Source organism: Notamacropus eugenii, chromosome 1, assembly GCF_028372415.1.
Source record: "Notamacropus eugenii isolate mMacEug1 chromosome 1, mMacEug1.pri_v2, whole genome shotgun sequence".
In the NCBI taxonomy this organism is placed as follows: Eukaryota; Metazoa; Chordata; class Mammalia; order Diprotodontia; family Macropodidae; genus Notamacropus; species Notamacropus eugenii.
In genome coordinates this window covers 299,802,136-299,823,133 of record NC_092872.1, presented here as the reverse complement: position 1 = coordinate 299,823,133, position 20,998 = coordinate 299,802,136, and the positions used below count along the sequence as shown (strand labels likewise).

General features: G+C 35.9%; 1 long non-coding RNA gene across 1 annotated transcript in view; it reads right to left on the bottom strand.

Moving 5' to 3' along the window:
- Positions 1-20,998, bottom strand: part of LOC140517772 (uncharacterized) — a 42,198-nt gene that overhangs the window by 12,394 nt on the left and 8,806 nt on the right. The window contains exon 2 of the long non-coding RNA XR_011971747.1: positions 2,947-3,050. This is a non-coding gene — a long non-coding RNA (uncharacterized lncRNA). The remainder of the gene's footprint in view (positions 1-2,946; positions 3,051-20,998) is intronic.

Genomic DNA, 20,998 nt, shown 5'->3' with positions numbered 1-20,998 from the left:
ATTGCATTATTACATCTAACCTGTGCTCAAGAATGAGGTAATTTTTCACCATTGCTCTGCACTGATAGACTATATATCATTGTCTAATTTGGAGCTGAATTTATTATTGACAAAAAGTAAGAAGTCCTTGCTTATAACTGATTCCAGTAAGATATTTCCACATCTGTTACAATATAGTACTGGCGCACAAGAAAACATTCACATCTTAATTTCATTTCATGTGCATTCACAGTTTGGTCATTTTACAGATCAGCAATATTTATAGCAATGGATTTCTAGAAGATTTAGTATCGGTATTGTTGATTAGTTTCCAGGTAACTTGCCTTCTTCTGGGACCAGAATACAAAGAAGAGCCACTTCTTTGTCCTCTCTGTCAAGTTGATCATCATGACAGTTCTGGAAGGTCTATGCCTCCATGTCTATTTCTTAGATTTAGGGCAGCAGTTTTATCACACTGGCTAATTCAATCAATAGTGTCTCCAGGGCCTAATTGGCCAACAGTTCAGAGTTCCTGCCAGGCCATCATATCTACCATAACAATTTTAGGTAGGGCATAGAAAATCCCTGTTTGTACATCACCTAGGCTGGCATTCCTTTACTTTGCCATTGTCCAGTGCCTTCATGACATAGATGATGACTTGGGCTTTGAGGGGTTTAATCATCATCATCATTAACAATAGTCCCATTGCCAAATCAGCATCACGAAGCTCAACATCACTGGTACTTGGGGAACTTTAGATAAAAATATCTGCTTGTCTATGAACAGTTAGTTCTCATTTACAAAGCTTGGTATAGTGGACAGATAATGAAATTCATAGTTCCAAAGAACTAGATATAGGTTTTGCCTCCTACTTGAGTGACCCTGGAAAGTTATTCATCACCTCTGTGCCCTAGGCACTTTAAGGCATAAATCTGCAGAACAGTTGAAGACATATTTGTAGAGAGTATTTCCTCACAAGAAACTTGCCTGTACAATTGACATCACAAGTAGGACCGCTAATGTTATTAACTGGAGTTGAAAAGACACACTTGTAATTTTTGCTTTTGACTTAAATCAAGAAAGCATACTAAGCAAAAAAGTGTTTGACTTAACATGGAATTTTGAAGATGGTAATCACAGGTGCTGGCAACTGAAACTTTTGGGAAGGGAGAGAAAACCTTCCTTCTTTATCCTTCATTTTGTTTACTAGGATAAAATCAGGTTGAAAGTCTTGGCATATGAAGAAGCTATAATGGCAATGGAAGTATTTCCTGGGTTTGCTGCTGGACCAAGAAAGCAGGTGAAGATATGGGGGTGGGAGGAGGGGGCATTAAAAAGTTCTGAAGTATATGACAGTTTCTGCCACACTAATTAGCTTATATTAGCTATGCTATTTTTCTGCTTGCTTTTGTATTTTCCTGATAATGCTTTTTCAGAGTTGTGAGAAAATAAATAGGAAATGTACACACAGTTCACATTTAATTAAATAATGATGGGGCCAGAATAGTCGTGCTAGGCTTTATTACTAAACCCTTAAAAACTGATTGAATAGGGACTTCTAGGTCACATGACAAGAAAGATGGTGGATTAATTACTTTCTCAGAACCACTTCAACTCTCCAACCCTCCAAAAAAAGGAATTAAGCACCAGATGTAGAGTAATTACAGTTAAATCCACAGGAGAAAGAAGACAGAACCCCAACAAGGTAAAATCCGTATGAATTAATACTTGAGAATTCTAATCCTTAAAGTGCTCAAGCAGCACCCCTTCCACACTGCCTTCTACAACACCCATGGCAGAAGCACAAGCTAACTCACATGTTCATGCAAAGGCCTATCTTGGGACCTTATGACACACTCAGTCTTCAAATAGGAGCAAACACTGACTCCATCCAGCTCTGTGAAATTGGAGCAGTGAAGAAAGAGGGACAAGGTGAAAATATGTTGAAATTTATCTAGGCACCAGCCCTAGGTTAAGGACCCTCCAAAACTACAGAAATTCTGCCCAGAACACCCACTACTTACCTCCTATCCTACAAGAAACCACTGGTGTTAATTCTACCCAGTAATGAAGATAAAAAGAGGAGAAGATGGGAAATAATCAGAGTAGGATACCAATATATACATATCTGCCCAATGGACCTGAAGGCAAAAGGACTGATATGCAGCTGGGGCCATTCCTATTCCCTCCCCACCTGTCCCAAGGTTACTCAGGTCAAGGATCTAGGCCAGTGAAACCAATATCCATGAAAGTGAAGAGTCTGATGTAATCTTATAGAGCACCTTTCAGGGTGTGTGCAATATCAGGAGAGGAATTAGAATGTGATTGACTGGGGAATACCTCAAAAAATAAAGGTTAAAAATACCAAAGATTTTGAGATTAAAAAGCTTCAGTCAAAGCTGAGCACACAAGCAAAAAATTCAACAGAAGAACTCACATAAAACCAGAAGGAAGGATTCTTAAATAGAATATAAACTAGCAAATATACAAAAGAAAGTGAATCAACATCCCATGAAATAGAGATTTCTGTTGGCTTTCAAGAGAGTATGGAACAGGTTGAGTCATTGCTTCCATTTCTACTATAGCTGACAAAGTGGGAAAGTCCTTGGACAACATCGTTAAACTCTCCTCAAGTCAATATTGTGGTTACAGGCATGATTACGGGAGCAGGATTGAAGGCACACAGGTGATCAATTGAAGGTCCCATCGAGAACAAATTATCCATGATCTCCAGAAGTTCTGGAATGGCAACAAGAGCAGACCATCACTGTAGAGGTAACCAAAACAGCTTCGAGGTAAATGGCAGCACAATAAGTTTGACAGCAGTCCTGATAGATGTGACTGGTATGTAGATATATCTGGTAAACCATGAGATTACATTATGAATTTGGGGATGTCAAATGCAGATATGGTCAGGAACTATTTGCTAAATTTAAAACTTTGTAAATGGCAATTGTACAACTTACTTGGTCTGGCTGGAATTTAGAGATGGCAGAAGTACACTTCAAGAGAGAGATGGATGCTATGAAGATCATGAGACAGTAAAATGATATCTCCTTGGAGGGCCATCCTATAAATATAAATATTAAGCTTGTTAAATTACAGATTAATGCATAGTAAAAAAAAACCTTGACAGGATACAATCATGCAGGCAGGGATAGTTATTTACCCTTTTTTTAATATCTCCAGAGCTTAGCATAGTGCCTGGTACAAAGAAAGTACTTAATAAATGTTTATTGATTTATTATTTATTGATTAACAGAGTACAAATCGAAGTAGTATCATTAGAAAATATTTTTCTGGAAGGTGTGGTTGTGGAAGGTGCACTCAGTGAGAGGCACTTGTGAAACCAAAGCATAAGAACGAGAAGAGATTCAAAGCAAGAACTTATTGCAGAATGAGATGCATGAGATGTTTATAATGACAGCATAAATGCCACTTAAACCAACCAACATATTCCCTACATGAAACAGAAGCCAAGGATCTTATTTTTCACTCTCTTCACTGGAGTGTAGGATTGACTACTGTCCTTCTACATGTATTATATGTTCTTTTTATGTTTTGAAATGGGATTTGGACTCGTAAACTTTTTAAAATTCTGAAATGAAATTGTTTTGTTCCAAGTTATTTCGAAGGAAAAGTTTTGCTGATTGATATTATAGATTATATCATTATAGATTTAGAACTGGAAGGGACATTGGAGGTCATTAAATTAAATAAATCTTGTTTTACAGATGAGTAAATTGAAGTATAGAGAGGGTTAGTAACTCACTTAGGGTTACACAGCTAAAGTAAGTAATTGAGGTGGGATTAAAACCAAGGTATTTCTGTCGAGTACCTTCTTCACTAGAGTAAACTGCCTCCCAAAGGAGATGTTTTCACCTGTACCATAACATAATTGAAATATATATAGAAAGGGAGAGAGAGCATGCGCAACAGAGAAAGAGAATATGCATAAAACAAGAATTTCTAGATTGGGAGAGGCTATAGGAATGACTGAAAGAGAGAGATCACAACTCAAAATTTTAAAACTCAACTAGCAGATTAGAAAAAAAATGAATCAATAGTAGAGGAACGATATAAAGAAGAACATAAACCAATGACCTTGGAATTAACTTAAGGATAATAGCTCTCCCAAGGAATATGACAATAAACCTGAATAACATGATTCTGGGGAGAAACATCCAGAATTTCTGAATAGAGACAACAAAGTATCTGTAGAGAATCAACATAATACTTTCAGAAAGAACAAAAAAAAATCCTATAATTAAAACTCCAAAAACCATAGTAGCCAAATTCGACAATTTAAATTATAAATGACATTTTTTTCAAGTGGCCAAAGTAATTTGAGTAATATAAGATTATTCTATAATTATGAGAAATCATAAAAGGAATAGTACATTTTGAAAAATAAAGGAGTTCAAGCTACAAGCCCAAATGGCTAATTTTGCAAATCTGTACCTAATCACTAATTAAAAAGCCTTACATTCAACAAAAAAGAAGTATGTGAGACATTCCTATAAAAAAAGTTAAGAATATTTACCCTGAAAATATCCTAAACAATTGAAATATAAAAAAGGTAAGTAATCATAACTTCAAGGAAATACTAAGTAATAAAACCAATTTTTTCCATATATAGAGGTATCTTTAAGAGAGAAATCTTGATCTACTGGTTTACAAAAAAGAATAAAGAAATATCCTCAAGGGCAGAAAGGATATATTGCGGTAAAAAGAATTTAAACAAAATTTAAATAAATAGAAGTGAAAGTCTTAGAACAGAATTACAACCTAAATCCTCTGATTTCACTTTTGGTGAATCAATATCTTTGGTGGGACACAATTGCAGAGTGGGAAAATGCATAAATAGAAAGAGGGAAGGGATGGGATACCCCAACAAATACATGCGTGAATTGGTGTATTCAGAAGTATGGAAGAGTTATTGGAAGTGAGAGATTAAGTTTATGGTACTGGAACCAAAGATCTGTCTGTCACTAAGTCTGCCAAAGTATCTAGACTTACTCTGAGTTATGACACAGCAGGAGTACTGGAGTCAGAGGTCCTGGGTAGTTTGGATGAAACCAAATCTGGGGACCCTCTTATTATCCTACCAAGTCACATTTTCCTCCTAGTTAGCAGGGTGGTTTGTCAGTAGTAGCTTGCTGGTTCTGTTTTGGTTGTTTTTTAATTCAGATTTCATTTATCTACTATAAAACCCAATTGGCAAGCAAAAGTGCTAAGCTGTATGTATATTGTTTTAGGCTTACAAGAAAAAATATATCTAAGAGTGTGCTCCATATTCTAGAGAGGCTAAAGGCTTGTTGAACAGAAGCTGATCTGGAGACTAGAAGTCTTACAGTAAAGAGAGAATGGTACTGTACATACTGTACCTGCAGTACAAACTACATACATGGCATATCTAAATGAATTTGGGATTCAGAGATTTCTAGGAATAAATCATAAGCTGGAGAGAGTGGAAACTTTGAGGAGTGAAATATGATAAAATATAGTTTCATTTTTTAAACTGACAACTTGGTAGGCTGAGAAAGGAGAAATCTAAAGGAAATCACTCCAGCCTACTGGCAGCTTAGATGCCTTGTTGCCTATACTGTAGTAGGAATAGATTAGCAACAAAATAATTTAAACAAAGCTAATCAATGAAGTAAGATTCTGACTGAAAAGGAGATAAAAAATATTTTAGAAAAAGAATACTAAAAAATAAAGGGGAAAAGCACTTAATAAGCACTTACTATATGCCAAGCCCTGTGCTAAGCCAAACAAGAGGAGAAAAATACAAGCCTAACATTCATACTTTTAAGATGAATGGACTAAACAGTTCAACAAAATGAGAGAATAAAAGAATGAATAAGAAAACAAAATCTTATCGATCTGCTTTACATGAGAAACATTTCAAAGTAAAGACATATACAGAAGCAAAACCAAAATGAAAGACTAGAACAAAATTGCTATTCACGAGGTAGATACAGAACAGTAGTTGAAACCCTACTAACAGACAAAGCAAAAATAAAAATTTGAAATATAATAAATAAGAAAACTATACTCTTAAAGGAGTCATAAACAATGAAACAATACCATAATAAACGAATGCTACACCAAAGAACATAGCATCTAATTTAATAAAGAAAAATCAGCTAAGCCCCCAATATATATCTGTATATGTACATATACGTATGTGCACATATATATGTACATATACATAATAATGCAATAATACAGAAAATACTTATTTCTCTATAATATTCCCCTCAGAGCTCATGGGAGACTAATATTCCTTTTTCAGGGCTTGACAAATCTAAGAAAATGATAGGGAAATATATAAAACTGAATAAACTATGGGAAAAATTAGAACTGGAAGATATATGGTATCTTTTAAATAAGCATATTAGAAAATACATATATTCCTCAGTACGATATGCTGCATTTATTAAAAAACTAGACTATATACTAGGAAATAGAGAAATTATTGATAAATATAAGAAAGCAAAAAGGCTAAACATATCTATATATAGACCATTACGCAATAAAAATAGTCAATAATAAATAGCGCACAAATATATAACCCTAACTGAAGATTTAGTCATAATATCCTGAATGAGTGGGTTGAAAAAAAAGTAATAGAAATAATTAATGACTATATGAAAAAGAATGATAAAGATGATACAATGTCACAAAGTGTATTGGACAGAGATAAAAGAATTTTTAAAGGACTCACATATTCCCAGTAACATATTAGCAAAATAGAAAAAGAGGATGAATTACTTGAACATGCAATTAAAAATCAGAAATCCAATGAATAAATAAATCTAGAGGACATACTATTCATACTCTGTGTTATAGAGTATGAAATTGATGACCAAACCTCGAAATTGGTTTTTTAAAATGACTAACAAAATTGATAAACCATTAAATAATATGAATTTTTAAAAAGAGGAAGGATAAAATCAAAAAATAAAAATAAATAAGATGAAATTATAGCAAATAGATTAAATTATACATAGTTATCAGAAATTAATGTGCAGTTATATGAAAAACTGAGAACTTGAAAGAAGCAGAAGAATATTGACAAAAATTTTAAATGATGAATAGAAAACCAAATAAAGATCTTAAATAAAACAATTTCAGAAAAGGAAATTGAACTAGAGATAAAGGAACTACCAAAAGGAAGGGAAACCTGATACAGACTGATGTATAAGAGAATTCTATCAAGCAATATACTAGAGAAATAATTTTCAAAAAACAAAAAAGAAATCATTCTAACAAATTCCTTTTCATGAAAATAAAACAAAATAAAATTACCATCCTAATACCTAAACCAGGGAAGGCTAATGCAGGGAAGAAAACTATAGACCAATATCATTAATGAATATCAATTAATTTTTAAAACATAAAATCCTGGGAAGAACAAAGGATTACAGCAATTTCTCCAAAAAGTCATTCACTATGATCAACTTGTATGTATACCAGGAATGGTTCAACATTAGGAAATCAATTAACATAATTAATTTTATTTTATTTAAAAGTTAAAACATCTAATATCACATGATTATATCAGTAGTTGAAGAAAAGTCCTTGACAAAGGACAAACTAATTTAGGCAAAAACAAAAGCAAACCCCATACAGGCATAGAAAAATTAAAAATAGGATTAATAGTACCTCCCTAGAACCAAGAGCTACTATTCTATTCAGTGAGGAAGTGTTATAAGTTTTCCCAGTAAGCACAGAATAAAACAAAAATTCCTTCTTTTCTTGAATTTATTTGATGTAGTCCTAGAAATTCTAAGGCTAGTAAGACAAAAGGAAGAAATTAAAGACATAAAGATAGCATATGAGGAGATGAAATGTCGCTATTTGCCAACAACACAATTATTTACTTAGAAAATGCTAAAGAATCAGAAAGGAAACTGAGGCAATTAATGTCTTTACTAAATACATACAAAGCAAACACCACCAAATTAGGAAGTTCCATTAAAAGAAAACAACTATATATGCCTCCATTATCTGATAGTTGGTCTACCAAAGCATCTTCAAGACCTTTGTAGACACAGCTCTAAAGCCTTCCTCAGAGAAATAAAGGCTGACTAACAACAAGCAATATTCAGTGCAAGACCACTAAGACAATAAAAATAATGATGCTATTGGTCCAAACTAGCTGATAATTTTTTTTAATCTGACATCATATGTAGGGTTTCATGCTCAGAGAATCTTATTTCTGTGAAGATTGGGGGGAAGATGTTCCCTTACATCTTTTCTTTGGGACCAGCCTTGGTCACTATAATTTCATAGGATTCAAGTTTTCTTTTGTTATTTTTTTCATATTTAATATGCTGTAACTATTACATATGTTGTTTTACTTGTTCCATTTAGCTTTTCATCAGTTCATATATCTTCTTACGCTTCTCTGTATTCATCATTTCTTATTACAACACTATAAGATATATCTCATTGCATCCATAAGCCACAACCTGTTTAGCCATTTGCTAATTAATGTACAGCTACTTTGTTTATAGGTTTTTGCCACCCATGTGAGGTTAAGTTCAAGAGCTCCAGGAACAGCAGTGGCCCTCCTCCCCAAACTACTGGCCCTGCCTCTAGCCCAGTGCCCACAGCCATCATGCAGAAAAACAAGCCTTTTGGAGAAGAGGCCAGCTCTCCCCACCAAATACTACCTATGCAGGCCAAGTTAGTTAGCCTAGTTGAAGCTGCCAAGCACATATATCAGTTTAATCAAACCCCACCACTAACTTCTCTCAGGCCTAGAGGGAGATAGCTCAGGAATCTGAACTTAGAAAACAGCTATGTACCACCCTCCCACCACCTCTACACACACATTCCTTTGACCTGACTTCCAGCTCAGCCTCAGAAGTTATCATCAAGAGGAGTCATTATTGTACAGAAGGAACCTAACATCCTCACCACCAACACAACCAACACCTTCTGACCAATGGCTACTGAGAGAAAACTAAGTCAAAAAGCCTCATGAATAGAAGCACCCTCCAGACTGTTGGTCCTGCTTTCAGCCCAACCCCAAAGTCCTCATGTAGAAATGCAAGCCCTAAGTAGATATGGCCTGGCAAACATCTCTGCAGGTGCTTTGTTGTAAACCTTCTCAGCAATCTGAAAAGAAATTTCTCACCACAAAAGTTCTTTCCACTATCAAATGGTTCACTAGCATTTATATGCTATTTGTAGTTCTAAAAAAATGTTTTACAAATATTATCTCATCTGATCTCCACAACAACCTAGGGAAATAGATGCCATTATTGTCCCCGTTTTATAGATGAGGAGACTGAGGGAGCCAGAGGTTAAATGACTTGCTCAAGGTCACACAGGTAGAAAGTATCTGAGGCTCAATTTGAATTCAAGTTTTCCTGACTACAGTTCCAGCATTCTATACACTGTACCATCTAACTGCCTCAAAATAAAAAATGGACATAATTTTATCAGTGAAAATGGCATGAAAGAAGATGCTTTACCATCTGTTTTGCTGCTACACCCTAAAGACCATGGGACTCCATCTGAATTGCAGCTGAAATTTCCTATGTTTTGTCTTTCCAACTTGGTCTGGAGTCTTGTGGCTTGTTCTCTATTAAAATAAATTTTACAAAGCATGTTTATGAAATTAATTATCTTCTGTATTAAATACATATTGCAAGGTGCACTCAAATAACAGCCCTGCTGTTGAGTTAACTGGAGGTAACATAGACAGGTCCTTCTTAAAGCAGAATATACTCAATCTTCTCAGAATGAATTGTGAAGTCCAGAAGGCCCAGGAGAGACGTTTTTTGTAAGCAACTGCCATTTTTTAATTTTCACTTCCAATCCCAATTAATCAACTTTAATCGTGCAAGGAGATGTGCAGTGTATTGAGTATCTTGTGCAAATCTATTTGAATTGAAAATGGTCTGTGTAGAAGGAAACAAAGAATATCTGAAGGAAAGAACCTCGGTATTTTGATTGCTAGTGAATAAAACAAACTATAATGTAATTGTAAGCTGAATAGTAAAAGTCAACCTATTAAGACATTGTTACATTGGTCATTATCTATAGAAAAATATCCAATTGATGTAAATGGCTCTGTTAGTGTTCTTTGTCTATCAGTCCTCATAGATGGGCATCTCTGGGTGCCCTCATACATTTCTCCTCAGGGGTGAGCTTATGAATGATTTCTGCAGGACCAAGTGCACCCCTGAATCCCAAAATTAAAACATTGAAAGGAAAACTATTGAAGGACACTGGCTACTGGGAAGACAGTATCTCATAGAGGCGAAAAGCCTTTTGATTTGAAGTTGGAAATCCTTTGTTTAAATGTTGCTTTTTCTACTATAATCTCACCTCTAGGAACCATAGATCTCTCATCTATAAAGAGGTAGGGGAAGACCAGGGTGGTGGATTGAATGATCTCTAAATTCCTTTCCAGTGCTAAGACTTAGTAAACTTTTCTTTAATTGAGCACATTTTTAATTGAGTCCTTGCTGTGTTGGGGGATGTGGAGAAATCATGCATGTGGCATGATCCTGACCTTCAGGGAATTTAAAGTTTATTTGGAGAAGTGATAGAAAACTAACACCCACTTAATGATCCAACTAGAGAACAATTAAGTGATAAATTTTAAATAGATTTAGATTTCAAGACTAGCTAGAGTAATCAGTCAAAGGACAGCTGTCTGCTATATTTTGATTCCTTCTCTCCTTGTATAACCAGGAGAAAACATGAACTTTCCTTTGCTTAATTTATGGTGACTAGTTTAATTATGTATTTAAAAATATGCTGTAAGCTCTTCAGAGACAGAAACTCAAAACATTCAAAGTATTATCATTGTTTGCCTTTGTTTAGAAATCAAGAAAGTGACTAGCAGTAATTGTGAATCAAACAATGGCCATACTTCTGTTAGCGTTTGTCAATTTGCAAACATATCATATGAAATCAAATGATACTCAGCCAACCTCTGACATTGTGCTGTATTGGGTGTTTCCGTGTGTTGCAACATTGCCTACAATTTCTATTCATTTGTCCAGCTATTTCTTGTGATCCTCTGAATCAGTGAACCTGGCTCTTGCAATAGGAAGGGAAGTAAATGAACTCTTTCAGTTGTGAAATAGTGTGTTTACTACTCTCAAGGATCCATGTGTTGAGTTAGGATCACATATTGTTCAGAAAGGCAGGCTTCAGCTAAGGAAGATAAATTTGCTCAACTTATAGCTACAGATGTAAAGTTTAGAAGATTCATAGTTTTAAATTTCCCCTCTCCCTAAACCACTACACTTGATTCAAATCTTAGCTTTTTAGCACCAGAATCTGTGTATAGTTCCATTTATATCATGAAGAAAACATTTTTACAATGAGCACAGTGAAATATTTAACAGAGAACAGTTTGCAGTTTTGCACCTAAACTTTCACAAATCTAGCATAAACCACTCCTTATGAAAATAAATTGATTTGGTAAATCTATTTTGAAAATCTGTTGATTTGTTTTGAATTCTGTTTCTAATTGCTGAATTGATTCAGGTTTATGCATCCTTTCTATGGTGTTTTCATTTGAATTATGTTTGGTCTTTATTTTTATAAATCATATGATAGTAATATGCATTGATTCAAGGTTACTAAAAAAAATATTTTGGTACCTGATAAGCTCTTCAGTCTAGTGAAATCTTCTGTCCTTTTGGCATTGCCCTTTAGGAAGCAGTAATTAGCAGTGTAACTGACATGATTCTGAAAGGTAAAAAAACTCTCCAAAAAAGGAAGCAATGTAGTCAGCTTTGAAATTGTGAATTGATATGACCTCAGTCATTCCATTTCTCTTGTTACATCTTCCTCCATGAAGTCTTTATCATTTTCACCATCTTCTTCCCTAAGTGTTTTTTTAAATACATTTTTCTGAATACCTGTTGTTATGTCCATATTGCTAGTAACTTGTGGTTATAGCTATATGCTTTTAAAATATTTGTTTCGAGGTTTTTATTTAATGCATTTTAGAAGGCACAGTGGATAGCGTACAGGATTTGGAATCAGGAAGAAATCTCCATGACTTCAAATGCTGCCTCACATGCTTTTTAGTTGTGTGACTCTGGGCAAGTCACTTAACCCTGTTTGCCTCAGTTTCCTCACCTGTCAAATGAGCTGGAGAATAAAATGGCAAACACTTCAGTATCTTTGCCAAGAAAACTCCAAATGAGATCACAAAGAGTTAGACATGAGTGAAATGGCTGAATAACAAGAGGATTTGAGTATCATAATTGAGGTCATAGAATCATAGAATTCTGGAAGAGAAGGGGAGAATAGAAGTTATAAAACTTGGGCATTTCTGTTTGCTTTGGTCTCTTCAACTATAAAAAAATGAGAGTGATAATAGTACCTACCTTCCAGGTTTGTTATGAGGATCAGATGAGATAATGTTTATAAAGTAATTAGCACAGCGTCTGGCACATAGTAGGTGTTATATAAATGCTAGCAATTATTATATTGTTATTATTAGCAATATTAATATAACAACAATTTTTCTCATCAATACCTGTCCAAGTCCCCTCAGGTCTCATCTACATGAAACCTTTCCTAATCCCTATCCTCCAGATGGAAGTTCTCTCCTACTTTGGAATTCAGAGTCATATGCTTAATGTACTTTTAAAAAAATTATTTATTTATTTTTAGTTTTCAACATTCATTTCCATAAGATTTTGAGTTCCAAATTTTCTTCCCATCTCTCCCCTCTCTCCACCCTAAGACACCATGCATTCTGATTACCCCTTCCCCTAATCTGCCCTCCCTCCTATCACACCCCTCCCTTCCCTTATCCCCATCTCCTGTATTTTCTTGTAAGGCAAGACAGATTTCTATACCCCATTACCTGTATTTCTTATAGCCCAGTTACATGTAAAAGCAAATTTTAACATTTGTTTTTAAAACTTTGAGTTCCAACTTCTCTCCCTTCCTCCCTTCCCACCCATCCCCACTGAGAAGGCAAGCAATTCAATATAGGTTATACAGGTGCAGTTATGCAAAAGACTTTCATAAAAGTCATTCTGTGAAAAACTATATTTCTCTCCATCCTATCCTGCCCCCCCATTTATTCTATTCTCTCTTTTGACCTTGTCCCTTCCCAAAACTGTTTGCTTCTAATTATGCCTTCCTCCCATTTGCCCTCCCTTCTATCATCTCCCCACCCCATTTACCCTTTCTTCCCTGCTTTCCTGTAGTGTAAGATAGGTTTTCATACCAACCTGAGTGTGCATGTTATTACCTCCTTAAGTCAAATGTGATGAGAGTAAGCTTCACTTTTTCCCTCTCACCTCCCCCCTTTTTCCCTCCATTGAAAAAGCTTTTTCTTGCCTCTTTTAGGAAAGATAATTTTCCTCATTCCATATCTCCTCTTCTCCTCCCAATATATTCCTCTCTTACCCCTTAATTTTATTCTTTTAGATATCATCCCTTCCTATTCAACTTACCCTGTGCCCTCTGTCTATATGTATATAATCCCTCCAACTATCCAAAGTCTCAAGAGTTACAATTATCTTTCCATGTAGGAATGTAAATAGTTCAACTTTAGTAAGTCCTTTATGATTTCTCTTTTCCTGTTTACCTTTTCATGCTTCTCTTGATTCTTGTGTTGAAAGTCAAATTTTCTATTCCACTCTGATCTTTTCATCAAGAATGTTTGAAAGTCCTCTGTTTCATTGAATGACCATTTTTCCCCTGAAGTATTATACTCAGTTTTGCTGAGCAGGTGATTCTTGGTTTTAATCCTAGCTCCTTTGACTTCTGGAATATCATATTCCAAGCCCTGTGATCCCTTAAGGTAGAAGTTGCTAGATCTTGTGTTATCCTGATTGTATTTCCACAATACTCAAATTGTTTCTTTCTGACTGCTTGCAATATTTTCTCCTTGACCTAGGAACTCCGGAATTTGGCTACAATATTCTTAGGAGTTTTACTTTTCAGATCTCTTTCAGGAAGTGATTGGCGGATTCTTTCGATATTTATTTTACCCTCTGGTTCTAGAACATCGGGACAGTTTTCTTTGATAATTTCTTGAAAGATGATGTCTAGGCACTTTTTTTGATCATGACTTTCAGGTAGTCCCATAATTTTTAAATTTTCTCTCCTGGATCTACTTTCCAGATCAGTTGCTTTTCCAATGAGATATATCATATTGTCTGCTATTTTTTCATTGCTTTGGTTTTGTTTTATAATTTATTGATTTTTCATAAAGTCATTAGCTTCCATCTGCTTCATTCTAATTTTTAATGAATTATTTTCTTCAGTGGGTTTTTGGATCTCCTTTTCCATCTGGCCAATTTTGCTTTTTAGGGCATTCTTCTCCTCATTGGCTTTTTGGATCTCTTTTGCCATTTGGGTTAGTGTATTTTTTAAAGTTTTATTTTCTTCAGCATTTTGGGGGTCTCCTTTAGCAAATAGTTGACTTGTTTTTCATGATTTTCTTGCATAACTTTCATTTCTCTTCCCAATTTTTGCTCTACTTCTCTTACTTTATTCTCAAAATCCTTTTTGAGCTCTTCCTTGGCCTGAGATCCATTCATATTTTTCTTGGAGGCTTTGGATGGAGGATCTTTGACTTTGTTGTCATCTGTTTGCATGCTTTGGTCTTCCTTGTTACCAAAGTAAGATTCTACAGTCTGATTCTTTCTCTGTTTTTTGCTCATTTCCCCAGCCATTTATTTGACTTTTGAGTTCTTTGTCAAGGTAGTTCTTCTGTTTTCAGTGGAGGTAGGGGGTTTACTGTCAACTGCTCGATCCCCCGACAATCTGTGGACTTAGAACACCAGAAACAGTGGTTGCAGTTGCCCCTGCTGCTGCTATGGGTGTCACAGTTTCCTCCACTGCCTCACCCCTGAGACTGAGGCCAGACCACTCCACTCTCTTGCACTGGTCACACATGCTTTTTCCACTGACCTTCCAATTTATCCTCAGTGTTTTGGGGTCATGAAGTTTGGAAACCACCATAAGTGTGAGAGATTCAGTCCCCCCAAGGCCTGCTCAGGTCTCCTTGGTGTACTCACAGCCCCTCCTGGACTATATACTCTGCTCCCAGCATGGTGCATGATAGACACTTCCTGATGACCTTCCGGGTTGTCTTGGGTTGGAGATTTGCTTCACTCCATTATTCTGTGGGTTCTGCAACTCCAGAATTTGTTTAGAGCCATTTTTCACAGGTATTTAGCTGGGCTTGGTGGGAGTGCTCTAGAAAGTCTGTGCTGTTACTCTACCATCTTGGCTCCATCCCTCAATGTACTTTTTTTTAAAACAAGTTTTGGCCAGTTTTGTATAGTTTATCTTTCATTGGTCTATTCTGGCATGCTTCTAATGATATCAGAAAGACCTGGATCAGTGATGGCCAGTATACATACTCTGTAGTATTTTTCATATGTTGTACTCAATTCAGCATTGTTACCATTGCAGTGATGTACTCCAGTTTTGACCAACATAGCATAATATTCAATCTCTGATTTCCTCAAAGCTGAACAATTGTTGGCTAAGATGACCAGTTTGGCTTTGTCTTGTTTGACCATTTTCAGGATCAGTTTGTAGTCTATCACATATTTGCCACTTTTTATGACCAGCAGAATCTTTGAGTTGATGGACTCCCTCCAGCAACTTTATATCTTCTTTAAAGCCAACACCTTCCTACCTGTAGTGCAGGAAGACCCTCAGTCACAGACCTGCCACCAAGATGGCTGGGAAGTGAGTAAGAAAAAAGTTAATGTACTTTTTAATTCTAGTTTGAATTACAGTCATTGCATACAATTTTTATCTCCTCTACTAAACTATAATCTTCTACCTAAGGCAACTATGAATTAAGCACTTTGTAAATTGTAAAGAGCTATATAATACATAGTGACAGTGACTGGACAAGTGAATTCACTGGAATAAGGAACTCCAGGGTGAAGACACTATTTCTGCCAATGTATAGTGGCACTTTCTCTGTAATTTATTTTCTTAAAAGAGTTCCCTAGAGTACTGAGAGGTTCTCTGGAACCTCTGTTGTTACTATTAAATTCTGCTATTAATGATCTTGCAATCAGTATAACCCCTTAGATATAATATTATCAATAAATAGCTAGTAATAATAGCTGATATTTACATTTATTACATAATGTCCTTTTACAAGAAAGGCTGGTTGTGCAATGGACAGGAAGTCAGTCTTAGAACCAAGAAGACCAGACTTTAAGTCTAGCCTCTGACACACTCTGGTTGTAAGACCTTAGGAAAGATACTTAACCTCTCAGTGCCCTATAACCATTTAAGATTATAAGTCACAGAGAAGCTAAGCTACATAGGTAGTAAGAGTTTCCCATGCAAAGAAACCACAGATCTTGTCCACATCTTTTCACATTTGACTCTTATGGCAATGACCCTATCTAGTGGATAGTGTTCATAACTCCATCCCCATTTTATTTTTCTCTTCTTTTCTTTCTTTTTTGTTTTTTGTTATTAGTATGTTCAGCATTCTTCAGTTCAGCCATACAGGAAATACATGACTGTTGCTTAAATACTCATGCTTTTGCATTAGCAGTCCCTCATGTCTGAAATGCTCCCACAGTCACTTCTACCTCCTAGTTTCCCTGGTCCTCCAGGATTCAGTTCAAATTCCACCTTCTTTATGGGGCCTTTCCTGCCCCTCCTCCCCAAAATGTTCCAGGAATCCTTCTATGACAAGTGGGAAGACAGGAAGTCCAAAATCCTCTAGAACCTTCAAAATTCACAAGGTTGTCCCGCAGGTAAGAGGGGAAAGGAAGACAAAGGAACTAAGTTCAAGGCAAGCTTCGCACATACACACATGCACACACACACTCAAACACACACACATATACACACATGATTTCTTATCGCAAGTGGCTCTCTCTCACACTCTGCTGAAAACATTTGACTCCCTTGGGTTCTCAATTAGCCCTCAGGTGTTAGGCCCCACAGCTTTATCAAAGCCATCAACTAATCAAAGTAGATTTACTGTCACACTTAGTGGAAATGTCTCTGATTTTGGCTGAGTTCCCTGAGGGCAGAGACTGCTTTTTGCCTCTTTTTGTATCCCCAGCTTAGCATAGTATCAGGTACATATTAGGTATTTAATAAATGTTGATTGGTTGATTGAAGAAGGTGGCCAGGGCTTGTAGGCCTAGGTTTGATTAATTGCTCAATCAAGAAGTATTCTCATCTGACAAGGTAATTACTTTTAGTTGACATGGGGTCATTATTGGGCCATGACCCTTACAATTGTTAATTGCCTGACTAGATGACAATGTGCAATACTAACCTGACTAAAAGGGATGAACATCAAATGAGGTATTTTGTGGGATATTGGTAACCTTAAAAATGTTAGGTCGCTCAAATATTTTGAGATAATTACAAATAATTACAAATTCATGAGATCTATCAATCTTAATCTCAAAGCAAAGCACAGAATAGAGAAATGGATTGTAATAGTGTATTTTCATACATTTTAATGCCCATTTTCCATTGATTATTGTCCTTTTTCAGACACAGGAAAAAATCATTCAAGTTGTGCATTCTCTTATGATGGAAAGCTATTTTGATATCACTGCACAAGTGATCCATACTGATATTAAGTTTAGAGGATGGGGAGAGAGTGGGAAGGGTAAACTTAATTTGAATTTAGAAAGTCTCTAAAAGATAATTGAATCACAAGTCTGGATTAGAATTCTAGGAGCAACACTTGACTTGGTCAAAATCGCTGTTATGAAGAGATGCAATTTTTACACAGTACTTCACATTGATTAAGTAATGTGTGAAAATGAAAAAAAAGTATTTGAATCTTAATCATAGTCATTTGCATGAAATAAAAGTCTGTGTCAGGGGAATGCACGTTATAATAACTCCTAGGTGTTTTGGTTGCATCAGTGAGCAAAGAGGTTGTATGCATTTTTGTACTGATACACAAGAATTCTTTTTATATTTATTGTATCTTTGTACGAGAATTCAGCAATATAGGATTTTAGCTGGTGAGAGACTACAACTGATTAACTTCTTTAACAATGGCTGTAATTAAAACAGATATTTGATAATACATGTGCCTGAATTAAACTGAAAATATGCAAAGAAAGGAGAGAACAAAATGGGAACTTGATATGAATGTCATTCACAGTCTGCTTCTCCTTAGATAGAAAGGTAATAAATAAGGTGAATGAACTCTAGAGAAATTCTGCCAATCTTTGGTCTAAGTACTGCACTTTTTTCCCCCTTCAGCTATATGGACTATGTAATTCCCTTAGGACAGTAAATGTAAAATGTGGGAAACAGTAGACATAGGATATTAAAGTTCTTATTAAAGTCCTCCCCTACTAAATCATCTGTACAAACTATCTCTATTTCCAAATATTCTTTATTTTTCAAACCTTATATAGGCTAATTCTGCCAGTAATTCCATCCCTGTTAGTACACGAGAGGAACAGACAAAATTCCAACTATCTACAGCCTTTAACTGTGGCATTGGACATTCACTTGCTTTCTTCAGAACCTATGAGATCATCAAAATCACCTTTTAATTACCTTAAATCTTTTTTGTTACAAATTGGATTTCTCTTCTTATTGGGTCAATATTTCCCTTATTTGCATTATCTAAATTCTGTTGGGACTGGACACACACATGATGCAAACAAATCTCAGTCTCCAAAATTCTCAATCCCGTATGTTCTCCTAACATTTAATTGCCATGCTACCAAAAATGTAAATCCAGTTCATACACAAGTCAAGACATCATGCTTGTGATAGCATCAGTCCTCTTCGAGAATGAGGAATGAACAAGAATAACCACCAAAAATTTAAATAAAACGAGTGCTAGGGAAGCTAAAGACACTGGAAATTCTTACCAAAAATAACAGCTTTTAGAGAAATGTAAACCTAATTGTGTAAGTGAAACACTAGGAGAGAATTTTTAGAGCAATCTTAATACTCTAGACCCACAAAACAACAAAAGGAATCAATGAGAGGTAATCAACAGGAGCTTGGAGATGTTTGATGAAGAAGTCTTCGATTTAACTAGAACTGAATAATATTTTTTAAAGTTTATAAAACATTAGCAAATAAAACACTATTCAGGGACAAAATGGAAATAACTGAACCCCAAATTCCCTTTTGGAGAAAGCAAAGGACTCCTTTCAGGTTCACAAATCACTGAATCTAGCCTATGAAAATATGCAGTGAGTTCAATGGCTTGAAAGAACACACACACACACACACACACACGCCCATACACCCCACACACACACACACACATACATACACCTCTATAGAGTTAATAAAAATAGGGCCAACATTTTACTTCCTTCTCATCAAAGTCTTTGACTCTTTCATTTCCTTCACCTCCTTGTATACAGTCTGCTCCAAATCTAATCTTTCTTCCTTCAAATTGAATCACATGATTCATATCTGGGCTTTGGTGATTATTTATCCAACCCTTTGTTTTTACAGATGAGGAAACTGAGGCCCAGAAAAGTTAAGGGATTGCCCAAGACTACAAGTGGCACAGTCAGGATTTTAAATGAAGTTATCTGACTCCAGGTATAGAATTCTTTTCACAATATGACTACTAGATATGCTTTTACTATAAGTTCCCACCATAGCAATCTATAACAGCCTCGCTAATTTCTGAGTTTCTCCCTCTTCAGTCTATTCTCTATACCAGTCTAACTTCCTAAATTATTGCTTTCATCTCATTCCATTGCTAAGGAAACTACACTGGCTACTTGTTATTATCTACTACATCAAATGCGACTCAAAGCAATTATCACAGAGGGTTGGTAAGGTCCAGAATTCTTGACTAGTCATAGTAAGGAATTAGTCCTCCAGCTATAGTGTGATTCTGTTGTCAGGTCTCTTCTCCTATGCCATTAAAAGAAACTACTCTTTCTGGACAACTGGTATACAACTGTCAAGCTCAAGAATTGTCAAGCTCAGATTATTCATAAAGTAACCCCAAGGATGGAACGATCCATTTCTCCAGAATGGTATATACTGACCTTTTCTCAGAAAAGGAAACAGAAAAGCAGAAATAGGCAGAACTTGGAGGTCTAGGACCTCCACACTCAGGGTACATGTTAGCACATATTCCACAGACATAGGTTTCTACTGTAATCCACCTTTGTTTGAGCTGGAGGGGTTGGGGGGGGGGGGGACTGCCAGCAGGTGGGAGAGAGGTGTGAATTGGGAGAAAAATCCTTCCCCTTCTTTCCACACTTAAGTTTTGAAGTCCAAGGGAGAGTATCAAAAAAGATCTCAAAGGATAGTCCATTTCTTCTCACACTTGTAGGTCATAGAGAGGGCAGTAGTCCCCCCAAAAGTCTATCCACCTAAGCCTTAGTTAATTAGTCACCAGGAAGCAACCTCAGGCACTGGGGCACATTTGGAGGACTTCTGTATCTTATCTTCAAAAGGTAAGGGTACAAGTCCCTTAGTAAGTATCAAGTATCTAGAAGGAAATGACAAATCACTCCAATGTCTTTGCCAAGAAAACCCCACATGGGGTCACAAAGAGTTGGACATGACTGAAAAACAACTAAACATTATAGTATGAAGATATGACAACACTAAGTTTAGTGACTTGAAGGAGCTCTCTCTCACACACACACACACATACAGCTCCACAGATTTAATATATAAAAATAGAGCAAACATTTTACTTCTTTCTCATCAGTCATCCTCCTTCTTCATACCCTGAGACCTCTGACTCTTTCATTTCCTTCATCTCTCTGTATACAGTCTGTTTCTAAATCTAATCTTTCTTCCTTTGAATAGGATTGCAAGATGTAGATCTGGCTGGGCTTTAGGGATCATTGATCCAATCTCTTGTTTTACAAATTAGGAAACCAAGGCTAAAAACTGAACCTGAGTCTAGCTCCATGGGAGGAACTCCTTCCTAACCAAGGTCCAGGCTTTGCAATTTTATCAAGTTGATTGGGGGGCACAAGACTGATTAGAAGCTCTCCAGATCAACCCTGTTACACACTTAATCCCAAACTAGAGAGTAAACTCAAG